The sequence below is a fragment of the Phyllopteryx taeniolatus genome, chromosome 8 (genome assembly GCF_024500385.1).
Source record: "Phyllopteryx taeniolatus isolate TA_2022b chromosome 8, UOR_Ptae_1.2, whole genome shotgun sequence".
NCBI classification, from domain to species: Eukaryota; Metazoa; Chordata; class Actinopteri; order Syngnathiformes; family Syngnathidae; genus Phyllopteryx; species Phyllopteryx taeniolatus.
Window position 1 is genome coordinate 6250813 of NC_084509.1, and position 14772 is coordinate 6265584.

Sequence of the window (14772 nt, forward strand, 5' to 3'; positions counted from 1 at the left end):
TTGATTGTCCGTTGCCGTCGGAGTTTGTCCTTTTTTGTAGCAGCACCAAACCAGACTGTGATGGAAGAACACAGGACTGATTCGATGACCGCTGTATAGAACTGCCTCAGGAGCTCCCGTGGCAGGCCGTGCTTTCTCAGAAGCCGCAGGAAGTATATCCTCTGCTGGACCTTTTTGAGGACGGAGTTGATGTTGATCGCCCACTTCAGGTCCTGAGAGACTGTAATTCCCAGGAACTCTCGACGGTTGACACAAGGCAGCTGGACAGCGTGAGGGGCAGCTGTGGCGAAGGATGCCCTTGAAGTCCACGATCATCTCTACAGTCTTGAGCGCTTTCTTCTGCTTGTTGAGATTTTAGCGGTCTGTGTGAAGGGTTAAATGCTATTGAATAGCTGGACTGTGTTTTGTTTTCAAATCACCAGCTACAAAATAGGACTTGGTGAGAGACGATGACTCAAAAGTAACTATTCCTAGAAAAGTAACGTGTAACTTTGTTTGTTACTCACAATGGCGGCATTTGGGAGTAACACGTTACCGGCATCACTGCTCACCGTACTGTGTTTTTATGTTTTTGTCTCTCAAAAGTAAAGTCAAAATGGCTGTCTATTGTCATACTAGAGCGGCTCCAACTACCGGAACGCCTGGAAGTTAGCGCACCCTGTTACTAAGCATTAGCTATGGAAGTTTATCAATCCCGTCTCTTCTTTGCTGCTGCTGACCAACTCCTTTTAATGGACACTAAGTAAACTCAGGAGACCCTTGTTCTATTTTTTGTCAATTTTTGTTAATTCTTTGGTCACGTGGTTTCAGTTTAACACAGTACAATTTTAAGTATAAAAATCAAAAGCCCCAAACTGATGCAAGTAGAGCTGAGCCTTCAATCAAGCACTGGAAATGCTGCATTACTGTCTGTCAAGAACAGAAAATTGTTGGCTGGTTGGTGGGGGCAAAGTAGTGAATATGATGCAACACCTTTTGTCTCCTCATGAGAGATTCTGGGTCAAAATGACCTCTCACACTTTTACCTGTACTTGACTCATCTTCATCTTTCTATTCAATATAGTCTTCCAAATGCCTTCCTTTTGTTGATTTTTTCAAAGACAATTTTCTCTTCTTCCTCTTCTTGCATCTTGCTCAAATCATTAAGGCATTTTTCTGGCAAATGATCACACCACACTGCTCCTCACTGTGGCTCCCTGCCTTGTCTGCATCTTCAACACTAAATCCACATACACATCCTTTCCTAACCTCTCTCTGAAAAAACTGCATTTGACTTTTGAGAAGATATAGCATAAGCACAGATACACACACATGCAGAACAAATCCTGAGGGACAAGAGGTCCAATGTGTGTGTGGAAGTGGGAAGAGAGAAGCAATCAAGACACCAGGCACATATATACATCCCCTTGTCTTGTCCTCTCTCTCCCACTCTGCCTCTACCTCTATCTCCCCCACCCATGGTTCTCTGCCTGAGACACAGAGCCCTCGCTCACACTTGATATAGAGCTGTAAGGAGCAGAAGAAGCAGGGTGGCAATAGAGGAGGCAGAAGCCGGAAAAAAAGGAGTGCACAGTTTTGGCAGAAGGAGTAGTGAGATGCCTCGAAGGGACAGCTACTCCCGCAAAGACCTGAAGGTAAGCCTGATACACATGGCTGATGATAACAGTATTGCTGTATCACTGGATGGCATCTGTTTGCATGATGGTGTACATTTCAGAGCCGATATCCATATCAGGATTCGTTAGCCAAATGAAAAGTGTACATCACTTGGGGAGAAAACTGTGTGGATGAGGTAGCTTGAGTGAGCAGAGAGAGGATTTAAAGCGACAAATAAGGACCAGAAACCATCTAACACCTCAAGGGAGAAGAAAAACTGTTGATGGGAAAAGTGGTTGGATTAGCCTCCTCCATCAGCGCACAATCTAATCACATCATCACATCTTGCTCGCCTCATCTTTTATTGCCGGTGTCACTGCGGCGATGCGTGCATCAGCCAGGGCTGTGCTTCTGCGTGCCCTCGTGGTTGGCGGGGGCAGGGTGATGATAGGGGTTTCTGTGACGCAAAAACGTAGAGAAGCTCTCAGCCCCCCTTGTGCGCTGCATAGTCGCGCTCGGTGCAATGCAGGAGTTTACAAAGTGAATGTGCATCTGCTTTACTGTAAGCACATGAGAAGGAGGAGAAGAGTTTAGGGACCACAGACACAGCATGTTTTTGCTTTTAGCTGTTCAACGGGAGCAGGAGATAAAGCAGTGGATGCGGGGGTAGTGATATCTGCTGGTTGTGTTTTCATGAATACTTTAGGCTACAGCAAAGCTTTGACTGAAAATAATGTATATTGATTCTCTTGGAACAAGCATCTGGACCACACACCCCTCGGTACTCAGTGGAAACACACAACCTGAAAGTAGTTGCTGTAAAACTTTTATGGCAATGCAGTGTGGCTGCCCAATTAATCAAGTACAGCTCCCCCAAAGCCTTAGTCCGCCTGCTATTGTCTCACTGGGGAATCTAAAGGCAGGTGTCTACGTAATGTGCCGAATCAATCATAATTTTCTAATATCTCTTTTCGGGGGAAAAAAATAAATACATGAAAAGCAAGACATCACTGCTCTCCTAGTTAACACAGAGCTAACAGTTCTAACAGCCTGATTTCAAAATGTCTTACAGCAACAAAGCCTTAGACACTCAAAAGCTTCTTTTACCGGCATAATCTTTAATGAGCCTGTTCACAGCTGCTTGTGTCATTATTGGCTATTTTAACTGCACTGGGGGAAGTGTGAACAGCGATGGTTTCTGATAGGCCTTTTGACCTTATTATCTGCACATCATTGTAGCGGCAACTCAGCGCTCTTCTCCTGCTGGGCTGTCATCTATGACCAGTTCTCCCTAATAAACCAGCAAAAGAGGCCAAAGCTTTGTTTGTTCTGAGACTCTCCAAAGTCATTGAGAAGTGTGAATTATTAAGTGGATCTGTTTATAAAGTCAGGGTTCTATGTCTAAAGAGGACATGGGGGAATGCCAACCGCAAAGAAAGTCCACATTTGCTTACATTGCAATGTTGTTATTTTAAGAGAATTTCCAGATATAAAGATTGCATTAAGGGTCTTAATAAAATGTGTTCATGTCCAACTTAGACACATTTTCGTCATTAATCAAGTTAACATTGTATTTCTTTATTTACTGCATGAATTCAGTATGTCTTCACGGATTCTGATGTTGGTGACTGTGTATGTAGCAAGGAGAGTACCATATTTCCTGAAATAGTGTTCACCCTAATAATAGATGCCATGCCCCAATTAGTCGCTAGGTGTGTCATCCCTCTTAAACGAATAAATCTCTCAAATAGATGCCTCCTTTTTCACATCAGGTGTAAGAAAACGGTGGCAACTGTAATCATCTCAGTTAATACAATCGATGCTATTATTCACAGACGGAAATTAATTAGCTTCTGAGCCCTGTTGAAGTCTTTTGCTGACGAAAACAGCAATACTTATAACAGCACAGTTTGTCGGAAGGACAATGTGAAGGACAAAAGTGTGGAGATTCTTTTAAATGTGTCTCCTGCCTAGTATTAAACACGATATGTTCTGAGGCAACAGTGTCTTTAATGAAAATAGACTCTGATCGACCTTTTTTTAATAGTTCCATCGCTCCACAATGTTGTGTGTATGTCCATGTTTATTTTGCTGGGAGTTAACTTACTTTTTTTCACCCAGCCTTCTTTCTTGCAGTTTCTCTTGATTTCTACATATTCTTTTATTATTATTTTAAACAATACAGTTTTAACAGTGATAATAGTGAAAAAGGAGTACATCATTATGTTCAAAAAGTCAAAATTGCTAAAGAGTGGCCTTTCAGATTGTCATCGGGTGGCGACAATATACTGCGTGTTTCTATCTACTGGTCTTTGAAGATTAACAGTGTATAATTCAACTTTGGAGACAATATTAATGCAAACTTGGTGCTTGATGTTGCATGAATATATTAAGCTGTCTAAAATTGTTTATATAATTCGATCACCCCATAGAAAAAACACTCATAAATCAACCAATGCAAATACAACTGCACCTACGACTCTAAGCATCAAGATTTATAGTACGGCCCACTCCCTGATTCACCCAAAGCCTCGCTAGCGGATATATTTCTGCTTTGGGATAGTGCAGCATGTGTGACGCCATCATTTACCTTTGGAACTGCTCTAAGTGCTAGAGGACTCTGCATCTTTTTGCACAATTGTCAAAACAAAACAAAACAAAAAAATTGTACCACCATTACCAGATAACTAGCAACCCTTTATTGCTCAGTTACTGTTTTTCTCAAGGTCTTTATGTCTCAAATGTGTTCTCTGTCAATTGACTGTCTGTTGTCGTACTAGAGTGGCTCCAACTACCGGAGACAAATTCCTTGTGTGTTTTTTTGGACATACTTAGCAAGTAAAGACGATTTTGATTTTGATTCTGATTCTGGAGTGATATTTCAACTACTACCTCTTTTTGCTTTAGGTATTGTCTTTTGACTTTATACATACACTGGAGCTGCACACTTACATCAATGGACTTTGCTGGCTGCTGGGAATTGCATCTGGGCTCTGTATTTGCAAAATACTACAATGAGTAGAAATGGGTTCAGGTCACCTTTGATACTGCAGTTACTCAACAGAGCAAGAACATCCATGGTCTTCAAGGCTGACTTGCAAGAAAGTAGTGAGTAGGTTTACCCAAAAGATCATACAATCGACTTGCTTTCTATAACCTTGTCTTTTATTTATTGGGAGTCTCTTGGTTGAAATCCAGCTGGTAATCTTTTTAGATTTGTATTCAATCTCATACTTGTTCTAGCCAAATACTAGAGCTGTAGTCATGGTGATGTGCTGCCTTCAAGGTTTAAAGTAATAGTTGTTCTTTTCAGTGTTATTGCAATGAGTGGAATTGTTGAAATGGTTGCATTGGTCACAAGTTGCTTGTGTGCAAATTGGAAGCTTAGAACATGCAGTCCTCATTCTTTTCATTTCTGTTGTTGTTGCTGTATGTTAGCATGTCTCTGACAGATGCAGCTTCACACGAGTAAACAGAAACGTTTACCGTTACCATTTACTGTTTTATGGTGGAAAACTGACCACCTCACGCGGAGGCGAGGCGAGCCCGTTGCATTGAAATGTAGTCTGAATGCAGCTAATGATGCTGAAGGAGAATCTTCATCAATTAATTTTATCCTTATCTCTAAGCAGGAGGTAATGTGAGATTAAATACTTCTGGAACATTTAGTCCTGAGGCCAGTAAGGTTAAAACTACCTTTGTCTAACTTGAATGTTGAATGTAGTGGTAGATTATTTGTCTAATTCATTAGTACTCCTTTTGTTAAGCAAGGCAGACAAGGGTAGAGATGCTTTGGTTGTCCATCTGCTAAACATTCAGGTCGTGCCAGCTTAGCTGAACTCCAGCTGAGGATTCCTGTATCCATACAGTGCCTCCATTACGTTTCTGATTGTCTATGCAGGAAAAGTGCAATACTCTCACATGATCTGCTTTGCAGAATGTGAAACACTACCTCAATAATTGACCACAAATAAAAATACCTATGTATTTTAGTTGCTAATAAACTTTCTCATACTGCATCCAAATTACTGTGGAACAAGGGCAAATCAGTCAATCAAATCACTAGTGAAAGGAGTCTCTTTCTAAATTATGTAAATAGTACATAGTTTTGAGCAAAATAAAAGACTGCTAATTACTGCAGTGCCATTAAGATGTGGGAAGAGAGCACATACAGTTCTACACAAATGGGAGGGGTTTCTTCCCTTTTTTTTCCGGTTTTATGTAACCATCGAGTGAGCGTGAGCGCCTTTCACCCAGGGGAAACACATTCCCATACATTTGCAGCTCATTAACACAGATGAAAGGGAGAAATAGGGGATTGCTAACAAGGCGACATCATTGATTTTCTTGGTATTTTATCATCTTTTGTTAAATTCCTATGAGGCGGCACGGTGAGCGACTGGTTAGAGCGTCAGCCTCACAGTTCTGAGGACCGGGGTTCAATCCCCGGCCCCGCCTGTGTGGAGTTTGCATGTTCTCCCCGTGCCTGCGTGGGTTTTCTCCGGGCACTCCGGTTTCCTCCCACATTCCAAAAACATGCATTAATTGGAGACTCTAAATTGCCCGTAGGTGTGACTGTGAGTGCGAATGGTTGTTTGTTTGTATGTGCCCTGCGATTGGTTGGCAACCAGTTCAGGGTGTACCCCGCCTCCTGCCCGATGATAGCTGGGATAGGCTCCAGCATGCCCGCGACCCTAATGAGGAGAAGCGGCTCAGAAAATGGATGGATGGATGGATGGATGGATGGATGGATGGATGGATGGATGGATTTCCTTTGATTGAATGACATCTGGAAGACATCTGGGTATCTTCTAAGTGGAAACTTGCCTTACAACTACATCAACCGGCGCAACGAGGTGACACTTCTTGTCGTAAAATTGTTGTTATAATACAGTTTTGTCTAATTTATATGCTGACTGTAGAGAAGTAGGGACCTGAAAGATTATTTTAGGTAGCTATTCCTGCCTAGACCTACAATCACGCATTTCTAAATGGATAGACATGGTCAGCAACAATACTCTCTTAGGATCTGGAATATTAACTAAACTTTCTTAATAATAAAGTTCTACATCATAACTATCAATCTTAACCATTTATAGACAACAGATGGATCTATTCTTGCATATAGTTGATTACAAATTCCAGCCCTATGATACAGACTGTAATTCTTAAATCAGTGAGTTGCTGCAACGTGACTGGCCAATTAGAAATTTGTTAATGAGCAGGCTAACTGATGGACCTGATAAAATCTCCACTGAATATACAGTACGATAGGTTGTGTCAAGTGATATTGCAGGGATACACTACTACATCTGACATCAAATAATGCTTTCCGTACAAATGGTCTTTCTGTCACTCAAGCTGTCTTTACCGTTAATGCCACTGGAGGGAGCCTCATTATGTTGTTGCAATACACCAGAGGGATGTGTGATCTGTAGTGCCAGGATGTAGCAGCCATTTTTCATGAACACAAGAGAAGAAAGCAAAATAAATGATGTTATTTCTTATGTATGGATTTGCGAAAGTGTCAGAACACTTTACTGTTATTATGAATATATATATACAGTAACGACAAAAATGTAATGGGTTTACTGTGTATAGTAATGTACTGTATGCACATGTATCTGCAGAGTTTGAAGGGCAACATGTAAACTGTGGAGCTCACATGGCTCCTATGAAGGTGTTTATGTCTCTACTGTTATGCAAGAAGTGTACATCAGTTTAGTTGCTTTGACTTTGGTTTACATATTTATTTATTTACATTCATGGATGTTGCAGAGCTCATTTGGACTGCATTGCAAATCAAAACATCAGCAACAAAGTGCAGTCCCTTCGATGAATTAAATTGTTATAATCAAGTTTTCTCTGCACTGTATTAAAGATGCCCGTAAGTTATGTTGAAACTGCATCTCTAGTAAAGATCAGTGTTCAAGTAGACTAAGGTGTGATTGTTCTGCAATGTTTTGTGCATGTTTATGTTCGAGGGAGCTACGTGACATATTTGCTGAGCCCAGTCTGCCGATGACATTCTCCATAATCGTTAGTTATTCTGTTTTAAAGTTGACATAAGTTTAAATATACAAGCTGCAGTTGAATGCATAAAAATCCCCAGCCACTCTTTGTGGAAACATGGTATAGAAGGCTAAACTGAAGTCATTACTTGTTTCCCTATATTCTGTGTTCTATGTTCTTATTCTCCTATATTTCTTTGCTTGGCCATCATTCTCTCCAGCTATGAGGTCCCTATGGCACCGAAAACCTCAGATGTACTGTAAGCCCTGAATCACAGCAAGTGTCTGACACCAATAGCAGATAACAAACATTTGAGGGCTTGAAGAGGGTTGTGGTGTGGCTCCAGGAGGTGTTGTGCTTTGAAACCATCCAAGTTTTGGATAGCACTGAGGACATACTACCATTTGTGTGTGAGTGACACACACCTAAGACTATTAGATGACTGAGAGACACGGGGTGGGGGGAGAGAGAGAGAGAGAGAGAGAGAGAGAGAGAGAGAGAGAGAGAGAAAGAGAGAGAAAGATTGAGAGAGAGAGATTGACATATCATTAGGGAAATTTGTTCTCCAGTGTGAGAGGGGGGTCTCAGTGCAGCAGTGTCACTCTGGAGAAGGTCATCCATGAGAAGGGGAAAACTTGATACACTCGGCTCCCTATCGGACATAATGGGAAAATAGGGAGGGAGGGTTGGTGTGAAGTTTGTATACGGGTCTATGAGCGTATCAGTGTTAGTCCGGCCTGGAGCCAAACTTGCTGGGTACATTTTTAGTCAGTTGACCTGCCCGACCTCGAAGTGTCACAAGTGAACAAAGATAGGGATGAAGTCCCTGTTATTTTATGAGCCCATCAAGGCCAGGCACATAATTGTGACACTACCAGTAACAATAACTCGTTACTTCAAGGAAAGCAGCCTCCATGACTATGATGCAGTGACACAAGCTTTGACATTTGATTCAATGATTAGAGTTGTAGTTTCTTTGAGTGATGTGCAGATCCATATTGTAGTATCGATACCAGATCTTCGTGCTCTAAAATCAATACTCAAATCAAAATATCGGTACCTTTGATACTTCAGTCATTTGAGGTAATGTAGACCCTTTCCCAAAAAAAATTTAATATCACCTACAAAAGAAGAATCACCTATTTACAGTTTTTCCATAATTCCATTCAAAATGTTAAACTTTCATAAATTATAGATTCAGGGCCCGCAATGTAAACAATTTCAAGTATTTATTTGTTTATTTTTACATAATTTGGGCTTCCAGCTCATAAAACCCACGAAATCTGGAATCAGCCCAAATTTTGCAGGCCACATGTTTTAAACTGAGTGTCACACACGAATCATCTACTAAACTCAAAGCATCTGCACAGGTTTCCCCAGGTGTCATTAAATTGCTTCAGTTTGGTTCAATTGTTGGGTTCAATATGGGGAAGACTGCAGGCTTGACAACTGGCCAGAAGACCATCATTGATACCATTCATAGGATGGGTAAGCCACAAAGTTCATAGCTTAGGAGGCTGGCTGTTCACAGAGTGCTGTGTCCAAGCATATCAATGGAAAGTCTAGTGGAAGGACAAAATGTACCAGGAGATGATGCACCAGCAAAAGAGATGACCGTGGGCTTCAGCGGATTATCAAGCAGAAGATTCAAGAATCTAGCAGAGATCTAGAAAGAGTAGAATGAGGCGGGAGTCACAACTTCAATAACCACCAAATTCAGACGCATCCGGGAGATGGGCTACAACTGTTGGGTTTCTGGGGTCAAGCCGCTTCTGAGCCTGAGCCGACGTCGGAAGCGTCTCAACTGGGCCGGGGAGAAGAAGGACTGGACTGTTGGCCAGTGGTCCAAGGTCCTCTTTTCCGATGAAAGTAAAGTGAGCCTTTCATTCGGGAATCAAGGTCCAAGGGTTTGGAGGAAGACAGGTGAAGAACAGAACCCAAGCTGCTTGATGTCCAGTGTGAAATATCCACAGTCAGTCATGATTTTGGGTCCAATGTCCAGTGCAGGTGTTGCTAAACTCTGCTTTCTTAAATCCAATGTCACCGCAAAAGTCTACCAGAATGTTTTAGAGGACTTCATGAGTCCTTCTGCTGAGGATCTGTATGGAGATGCATATTTTATCTTCCAGCAGGACCTGGCCTCTGTCCATCCAGAAGCACCAAAACCTGGTTTGATGCCATGCCATCACAGTGCTTGACTGGCCAGCCACCTCGCCGGATCTAAACCCCATTGCGAATCTATTGGGTATTATCAAGAGGAAAATGAGGGGCACCAGACCCAAAAACAAAGAACTGACAGCAAGCATCAAGGAAATCTGGGCTTCCATATTTCCCAGGCAATGCCACAGGCTGATTGCCTCAATGCAACAGCGCATCGAGGCAGTGATTAAAGCAAAGGGATTCCCAACCAAGTATTGAAGATTAACATATCGTTTTGAAAGTACCATATTTTGATTGATTTAATGTGACCCTAATTTATTTCTTTTTTTCTGCAAAAACTGAGACGTAAATGGTGATTTCTTCACAGTATTGTTATTTTGTGAATTCCTGATTTCGTGTGTTTTATGAGCTGGAAGCCCAAATTATGTAAAAATAAACAAATAAATAGGCTTTACACGATCAGGATTTTTGGGACCGATCAGCAGGTTTAAAAAAAAAAAAACGATAACCGATCCGATCACAAGATGGAGCAATGTGTCTCTTTAAATGACCTGTTCATTTACTGTATATATTTGTGTACTTAATTGCTCCAAAAATTATATTTACAATAAATAATGTATCTTCATCTATTTATGCCAGTGAGGCACAGTGACAGGCAGAACAAATGAATGGTCTTCTATTAGATGGCAGGAAGTACATACAGTAATTAATGTATCCACTTTTTGTGACATTTTGTTGGTGTGCCGTGAGATTTTTCAATTGTAAAATATGTTCATTGGATTCATAAAGGTTAGAAATCACATCAGAGTTAGTCAGATTGTGTATTCTAATCAGTCAGGTCAAACCAACATTACAACATGACAGAAATAATGGGTGCTAACTTACTGTAATTAAATTACTTTATTGTAATTAAATTACTTCACCCACACCGAAACTTTAGAGCATGATTCGACAGAACGGCGGCAGTGCTATCACTAGCTTCCTAGGCTATACAACGTTTTTGTCGCCTGCTTGCGAGCCGTATCGTATTAAAAGTATGTGAACATACCTCAAGCAAGCCTTAAACGAACATCCTCTCCTGTGCTGCGCACCGGTGACCACCAACACACGTTTCCCCTATTTTGTCCTTATAATATAGTCGGTGCGACCCACTCTTGTTGTCGTCGCCACGGTAACAAGTGTATCTGGTCGCATTTGACAAGATAAAGCCCAATGATCGTAAAAAACGTGATGCAGTGATTTTATTGCAGTAGTCTGACAGTGCAATCGTGAAAGAGCAAATTTGTCTTGTATTCTGATCCGGGCATTACGTGTTGTCTGTCCCACACCGCCGACATATATATATATATATATATATATATATATATATATATATATATTTTTTTTTTATTATTTTTTTTTTAATAACTTTAATGGCCGTGAGATATTTACAGTACTACGTCAAAAGACACGCGACCACGCTAAAAATAAACTAGCTTTTGGATTAAAATACACGATGGTGACGCGGAGTAAATGTCTTTTGCGCAAAAGACATCGGCGAATTATGACATTAAAGCCGATCATCATAAAATGCTAATTATCGGCCGATACCGATCAGGCCAATAAAATCGGTGTAAAGGTTACAAATAAATACTTGAAATTGTTTAAATTGTGGGCCGTGAATCTACAATTTATGTAAGTTTAACTTTTTGAATGGAATTATGGAAATAAATAAACGTTTCTTAAAAGGGTCTGTATACCGCAAACAGGAACACAGTTGAAAGTAACTAAACTACTGAGAGCTTGTCTAAATGATAAATGATACGCGGGCGGTGGAAACATTTTTTATTCTGCCTGGGTAAGTGCGTAAATGCATACTCGCAAGGACATGCCATGCTACTCAGTCATTGACTCAGTCTCAGTTCGACTCTATACAAAGGCATTATGGCAGGGCAGAAATTAAAGTCATGTGTGGAGCTTTTTCAGCTCGACAAACAGCCAAGACCCACTTGTGAAACACCTCAGGTTATACCACAACACAATACGAGGCATTTATGATGAGGCATGCTCAAGAGGACACACTGGCACTATCTAGGTGCAGAGGCAGAAAATCCATCCATCCATCCATCCATTCTCAACCCTGCTTATCCTGGTTAGGGTCGTGGGGCGCTGGAGCCTGTCCCAGCTGACTTTGGGCGAAAGGGCGGACTACACCCTGAACTGGTCGCCAGTCAGTCGCAGGACACATACAGACACGGACAACCATTCGCACTCACATTCACACCATCACTGAGTGGGAACTGAACCTACGCTGCCCGCACCAAAGTCAGGCGAGTGTAGAAAAGATGGGTAAAAAAATTATATTTTATCCATCCATCCATTTACTTCTACTTATCCGAGATCAGGTCGCGGGGGGCAGCAGATTAAACAGGGAAGCCCAGACTTCCCTCTCACCACCCAGTTCGTCCGGCTCTTCCGGGGGGATCCCGATGCCTTCCCAGGCCAGCCGAGAGATGCAGTCTCTCCAGCATGTCCTGGGTCATCCCCTGGGCCTCCCCCCTGTGGGACGTGCCCGGAACACGTCACTAGGGAGGCATCCTAACCATATGCCTGAGCCACCTCATCTGGCTTCTCTCGATGCGAAGGAGCAGCGGCTCAACTCTGAGCACCTCCTGGCTTCTCACCCTATCTCTAAGGGAGAGCCCGAACACCCTGCAGAGGAAACTAATTTTGGCCGCTTGTATCCGCAATCCTGTTCTTTCGGTCACGACCCACAGCTCGTGACCATAGGTGAGGTTAGGAATGTAGATCGACCAGCTCTGCCTTTTGGCTCAGCTCCTTCTTCACCATGACAGACCGATACAGTGCGCGTCACTGCAGACGCTGCATCAATCCGCCTGTCGATAACGCGCTCCATTCTTCCCTCACTCATGAAGACGACCCCGAGATACTTGAACTCCTCCACTTGGGACAAGGTCTCTGCACCCTTTTCCAACTGAGGACCATGATCTCAGATTTGGAGGTGCTGATTTTCATCCCAATCGCTTCACACTCGGCTGCGAACCACTCCAGTGAGTTGAAGATCATGGTTTGATGCAGCTATCAGAACCACATCATCCGCAAAAAGCAGAGACATAATACTGATGTCTCCAAACTGAACCCCCTCAACACCTTGGCTTCGCCTAGAAATTCTATCCATGAAGGAAATGAACAGAATCGGTGGAAAAGGGCAGCCTTTGCGGAGTCCAACCCTCACTGGAAACGCGTTCGACTTACAGCCGGCAATGCAGACGAAACTCAGACACCGGTCGTACAGGGACCAAACAGCCTGTATCAGGGGGTCCAGTACCCCATACGCCCAGAGTACCCTCCAGAGGAATCCCCGAAGGACATGATCGAATGCCTTCTCCAAATCCACAAAACACATGTAGACTGGTTCAGTGAATTCCCATCCACCCTCGAGGACCCTGTTGAGGGTGTAGAGCTGGTCCACTGTTCCACAGCCAGGATGAAAACCACACTCCAGAAGCCCTGAATAGACCCTACCTGGGAGGCTGAGGAGTGTGATCCCCCTGTAGTTTGAACACACCCTCCGGTCCCTCTTTTTCCACCATCCCGGTCTGCCAACCCAGAGGTACTGTCCCCGATGTCCACACGATGTTGCAGAAGCGTGTCAACCAAGCCAGCCCAACAATATCCAGAGCCTTTAGAAACTCCGGGTGGCTCTGCCACCAAGGAGCTTTTAACCACCTCGGTGACTTCAACCCCAGCAATAGGGGAACCTGCCCAGATTCCCAGATTCTGCTTTCTCATGGGAAGGCGTGTCGGTAGAATTGAGGAGGTTTTGAAGTATTCGGCCCACCTACTCACAACATCCCAAGTTGAGGTAAGCAGTGCCGGAATCGGTAGTATTGACCGTCGCTAGTTTCTTTTCCCTTATAGGCACTTCTCAGTTCCATTTTTTTTCCCTCAACAACAGTAAATTGTAAACTACGACCCCAGAAGTATCCGGTTGAGCAACTAGTAGTATCACAGTCACATTTGTATTCTAAACTGCAGGAAGTGATATTGTTGACTTTGCAATGTATTACTGCTATTTGTAACAATGCTTTGCTTGTACTGAGTAGAATAAAGTCAGTGTCAGGAAAAAAAACAATTGCCAAATTTTGTGGTCTCATATAGCAGTGGTCCATCCTGGACAACATTTGTGCTCCGTTAATTTCAGCTGACTATCACCTTTCTCGTAGAGTTGTTAACTTTGTGAAATACGAAATGCTCTATTTTATGGTACTACCAATGTTTAGCAAATATACTGACAGGCTTGGCCTCTTTACATACTGCTGTTGATGTATATCAACCACAGTGGCACACAGTACAGTATTAAAGGCCTAGCGTACCATTCTTTACTGTTGCTTTGAAACACAACAGATATAATACTCCTGTTATCAACACAAACACTATTCAGCGAAAGCATCCAGTCACTCTCCTGGTAACAAGATAAATGCTTGTTACCCTCTTAAACCACCAAGATAAAACACCTCCCATTCAGGAATGCTGATGTGAGCTGCCATCAGTTTCGTTGACGTTTTCGTACAAGCCCAGAGTTCATGAAGTTCCATGGAGCCATGTTAAATTTATGGGAGAAGCAAAAATGACTCGGAAAAACAGAATCCTTTTCATGTATTCAGTGGGAAGCTTTGTGTGTTTCCCGCACACGCTGTCTGTCTCCCTGCTCGGATGCCTGTCACGTCACTCTGCCCTTTGTTTTGGACCATCAATGTCAACACTACATTCCTGTGTGGGCCTGATTTGTGATGTGTTCCTCTCACTTTTTCTCTCCTGCCTCCATTTTGCCTCCCCTTTGCTGGTCAGTGACCAAATACCGGTAGATTGATGCTAGCGAGCTGATGACGAGGAAAATATCACATACCGTTAGATCATGAATTGGTCAGCATACATTTATCTGTATTTCTTTTAGCATCGTTGATTACAGAGTAGTGGGAATCCCTTGCTCCTTTGCTGAAT

At 42.6% G+C, this 14772-nt stretch overlaps 1 protein-coding gene across 2 annotated transcripts in view; it reads left to right on the forward strand.

The window, feature by feature from the left end:
• The first annotated feature begins 1454 nt into the window (after nt 1-1454).
• Nucleotides 1455-14772, forward strand: part of kcnj5 (potassium inwardly rectifying channel subfamily J member 5) — a 52729-nt gene continuing 39411 nt past the window's right edge. Inside the window, exon 1 of one of the 2 annotated variants that reach the window (XM_061782930.1) lies at nt 1455-1634. The gene's annotated coding sequence lies outside the window, so the exon portion shown is untranslated. The remainder of the gene's footprint in view (nt 1635-14772) is intronic. The other variant, XM_061782929.1, reaches the window with a different exon arrangement.